At 39.7% G+C, this 4,368-nt stretch overlaps 1 long non-coding RNA gene across 2 annotated transcripts; it reads right to left on the bottom strand.

Annotated features, from left to right (window-relative positions):
• Nucleotides 1–484: 484 nt before the first annotated feature.
• LOC121774771 lies at nt 485–4,024 on the bottom strand. Of its 2 annotated transcripts, XR_006044999.1 has the most exons (3): nt 1,006–3,993; nt 836–933; nt 485–763 (listed from the first exon to the last, which is right to left on the bottom strand). It is a non-coding gene; the product is annotated as an uncharacterized LOC121774771 (long non-coding RNA). The 2 variants fall into 2 exon arrangements; XR_006044998.1 differs by having other exon boundaries at nt 836–4,024.
• Nucleotides 4,025–4,368: the final 344 nt, after the last annotated feature.

Below are 4,368 nucleotides of genomic sequence, written 5' to 3'. Positions count from 1 at the left end.
GATTCATTTTGTAACACCCGCGAAATTTCCAAGTAATATTTTTTTAAAAATGCGATATCGTGATTATTTGGAATTTTCTGAAAATTAATATTTAATTTCTCGCGGAGCGAGGAATTAAATATTTCGGGCTTGTGCACGAATAATATTCTTTGGCGGTGAATTATTATAGTACTTGGCATAACACCAAGGGGCTATTTCTTTTGGTTGGATTGCACGAAGGGAAGTGTGTACGGTGTTCTAAATATTATGGAGAGTGTTTTGTTTCGGTGGAAAGGAATATTATTTTCGATCTTTGTGGAATTTAATTGGAAGTACTACGGAGTACGTGGCGTGCTTTGAAGTATGGATCGATTTTTGAAGAATTAATATCTAGAACAACATTAAATATTAATTGGTTGCGTTATTTTAATCTTGGTTGGGAACGGGCCGACGAAATTAATTAAAGTTTTCCGTGAACTCTAATTAATAAAAGAGATGCGAAAAGTAAAGTAAATGGTTGGGCTTCGCAATTAAATAGAGTCCAATGTTTATTTTACAAAAAGGCTTTGGGCCATGGAAAATAATGGAAGTCCAAATCAAATAAATAATTACAAGTTGGGCTCTCATTTCCAACTAAATGAGTTCGATCAAATCAAATAAAATTGTGGGAGATCTTTTGAACCCAATTCTTTTCCTTTTCTTCTTCACGGTATTGTCGTTCCTAGCAAAAACTCCTACTCTTCAAAATCTGCTCCAGCTTCCATCCCACTCTCCCAGCCGTTACCTGCATATTAAAACACCCAAATTTAATCATAATCATGAGGGTTTATCACGGTTGAATGCAGCCACTAATTACCCATTAATCACCCAATTAAGTGGTAATTGAATTCCCATATTCTACTCCCTCATAATTCACGGCAGTCTCACTCTCCATCCCACTCTCCCAGCCGTTACCTGCAAATTAAAACACCCAAATTTAATCATAATCATGAGGGTTTATCACGGTTGAATGCAGCCACTATTTACCCATTAATCACCCAATTAAGTGGTAATTGAATTCCCATATTCTACTCCCTCATAATTCACGGCAGTCTCACTCTCCATCCCCACTTTTCACAATCTACATTTCCAAGCAAAACAAAGTGAGAGAGAGCCGAGAGAGAAGGAGAGTAGTGTTAGAGTTTATATATTAGAAATCAACTTTCGAATGATTGAATACGGTAAAAACTCTTATTTTATTTTCCAAGAAATAAAACAGATTATTTTTGTCATAATGTTGTTAAGTTTTTACATTTAATGGATGTTTATTGCATGTTTAAATACATAAGTAACTTAACAAAGTCTAAGTCTTTGTTTTAGTAGACCGGTTGTGGGCGTCGTCTACTTTAAGGTGACCTCTTCAAGTAGAAGAGCTTTTGATTTCCAAGTTTCTGCCATTCCAAGTCACGGTAATATCCGTTCCATTTTGCTTTCGTTTTCCAATTCTTTGACAACCGAGAACTCATGGAAGTATTCTCAAAAGATTCACGACGGAAACCGAGAATTCGAAGAGCTGCTGAATTCTCAATTCAGTTCCAAACTAGGTAATCCATTTCATCAATTCGTATATGATAAGGCTCATTTCATGCATCGGTTATGGGGTTAAATTCTGTGATATTCATGAACTAACATACATTTATAAGTTTAGGTGCGTAGAGAATCTGCCAGACCCAGGGAGCGGATGGAAAATTTACCAGGCAGAGGAAATCGAAGGAAAATGGAGTGAAGAAGCCAACTTGCAACCTGACCCAGAGGATTACAGGAGCAAAGGCGGAAACAGCTGTGAGCGGAAAAGCATCTTTTGAAGGATCTTCTAGTAAGGACAAAAGTGACAAATCATAAAGGGAGAGTACCATAGGAGTCCGAGCCTCAACTATAAATAGAGATACAATCATGAAGAGAGTCATCATCATTCTCACACATTCACTTTTCGCTCTTAGCTCGTTCCTCTTCACTTCACACACATATTTCTCTGCGCACTTAACATCAATGGGGTAATTCTGGGAGTTTAGGGTGGTCTAGTTCAGTTTCCATGGTGTAACACCGTCCTTACGAAGGGCGAAGATACAATTTCTTTATTTTTGCTCGTCGTGAACTTCTTCTATTGGAAGTTCGGCGTTTAATATTTCTGTGTTGAACCTTAATTTCGTGGCTATGGAAGTTTCTGTGTACTATTCAGTTGCTTGATGTTTGATTGTTGGTTTTTACTGATTTGGATGTTTTTTGCAATTGGTGTTTGATTTGGAGTCGAGATAGGAGTTGATTTATTGTTGACTCGGCTGAATCTGAATTGAGGAGTATGGATCTGAATGTAATCGGAGTTGGTTTTTGTTGATTTGAGTTGAATTGTTGATCAGAGTTGTGGATCTGAGACGTGAAGTTCTGATTTGCATGATTATGGATATTTACTGTTTTTTACTTATTTTGCCCGGCCTAGTAGTTTAGATCTAGTAGTTTTTATGCTTAATCGTAATGTTTGAGGTCAGATCTGAGATTGCTCTGTTTTCACATGTTTGATGCTCTGTTTTCGTTTGTGTTTGTGTGTATCGTTGAAGAAGATGAAGATGAAGATGAAGATGAAGATGAAGTTAGAAGTTAGTTAGAAGTCTGATCTGCCGCTGGCCGTTGTTTACTTTCTGCAGTTTTTCAGAAAATGGTCCCCACGGCATGTTTACGCATTGTTCAGCTGTTTTCAGAAATCCGTTTGCTTGACCCAGTAGTTTAGTTATCTGAATTATGTAGTTAAATTTCATTGCCGTTAGCCATGCATGCGTATGTCCCTTTTCCTGTTTCCATGCGTATGTCCCTTTTCCTGTTTCCTAGGTCTAGTAGGTAGATTAGTTACCTTTAAATTTCTCGGAGTCTAGTAGTTAAACAAGTCTTAACACATGAGTTGCGTGGCAACAGCCAACCCCTTTCAAATTCTCTGAACATTTGCTAACCCCTTCCGTCTCTTTGAGATCAATCCTTACTACCCTATACTAGCCAATAGTAAATGGGTTAAGGTTTTGAAGCGATTGAGAGTGTCCCAACGACATATTCAGCTAGACTGAGATTTACTGGGCGTAGCGGTTGAGTAAATCCTCTGTAGCTGTTTAATCTGCACCTGCACACACACATCACGCATACATCACATTATCTCTCTTCTCAGGTCACTTCAGTATATCAAACTCTCACCACTTGTATTGAAATCAAACAAATGTAAAATTTCTACCCAAATCCAAAGCATGAACATTTAACATTCAGTATCTGTCAAGGAACTCATCTTTTTGGCCTTACAAACTCCACAACCGAGTTCTATTCACTGAGGTATAATTTCTACCCAAATCCAAAGCATGAACATTTAGCATATTAGCATCATACACCAATCTCCCCACAAGTAATTCTATCAATAACATAAATCGAACACAACCAATCGAACTTTCACGAATTGAACCCGCTGTGATTAATCGGAAAATACGAAAGAACATATCTTGGTAGAGAGAACTTATCTTGCGGGTTGAATCGGGGTAGTTCGGGTTCGTTTCGGGGCTGTTCGGAGTTGTTTCGGGGCTGTTCGGTCTTGTTTTGGGGGCTGCCGAACAGCGAGCAGACACCGGCAGCGGTGAATTGGAGAACGGCGAGGTGCACGACCGCCGACGGAGCAGCGGCGTCTGACGGCGAAGGCGGCTCGGCTGGACAGTGGCAGCGACGGAGGGACGGCTACCGCCCTTTCCTCTCGCTGCAGAGGCTGCGATTGGTGAAGTGGTGACGGTGTGTAGACGACGGCGGATGTATCCCGGAAGGAGGAGAACTGCGGTTTGAATCGGAAATCGACGGTGGTGGAAGCAGTAGCCATTCCCGACGAATTCAGAGAAGGCGACGGTGAATTGGGGTTTGTGTTGAGATTTGGGGGTGGCGGATGTTTTGAGGTGGAAGGAGAGGAGTTGACCGATTGTAGAGGATGGAGTATAATTGTTGGGCTCTCTTTTCTTTTAATGGAGTTGGGCCTCATCATTTTAAAATGGAGGAATAAGGTGGGTTGGTCTAGATTACTTTGGGCATGAAATAATTAAATCTTGGGTCAATAATTAATTTAATTATGGAGAATTATTTAATTAAATCCCGGAATAATTTTGAAGTACGAATAATTCATCCCAAGTCCAAAATATATAATTTTTTTTACAAAGGGAAATTGTTGCGATAATTCAGTTATGCGCTTAAATAAATTTTGAGAATTAATTTGACATCATGGTGAAAAATACGAGGAGCCAACAGATGAAACATGGGCGTGAGCGGCCGACCGGCGTCGCACGCGACGTCTTAGGTGACCGCCGAATAATTGAGAATATGCGAATAATCGAGAAACGA

The sequence above is a fragment of the Salvia splendens genome, chromosome 17 (assembly GCF_004379255.2).
Source record: "Salvia splendens isolate huo1 chromosome 17, SspV2, whole genome shotgun sequence".
Classification (NCBI taxonomy): Eukaryota; Viridiplantae; Streptophyta; class Magnoliopsida; order Lamiales; family Lamiaceae; genus Salvia; species Salvia splendens.
This window is presented reverse-complemented; position numbering and strand designations above follow the sequence as displayed.